Below are 242 nucleotides of genomic sequence, written 5' to 3'. Positions count from 1 at the left end.
GTCATGTGTTAAAGCGCTGTCATCAGTGCAGTCTGCAGTCTGTACAGCAGGGGTCTCTTGTTCTTGACCCTTCAATGCTGTGGCAGAGGTAACAGCGCCCCCAGCTGCCCAGAGTCCACACTTAGTCAGACCCAGGTCCAGAGACCAGCTCTGGATCTGATTGGATCAAATCAGATTAGAACTGTAATCAGAAAACAGAATTTCCCGCTCCCCCCTCCCCCTCTCTCCTCACCCTCACCCCC

This window comes from Cynoglossus semilaevis, chromosome 15 (genome assembly GCF_000523025.1).
Source record: "Cynoglossus semilaevis isolate Cse_v1.0 chromosome 15, Cse_v1.0, whole genome shotgun sequence".
NCBI classification, from domain to species: domain Eukaryota; kingdom Metazoa; phylum Chordata; class Actinopteri; order Pleuronectiformes; family Cynoglossidae; genus Cynoglossus; species Cynoglossus semilaevis.
This window is presented reverse-complemented; position numbering follows the sequence as displayed.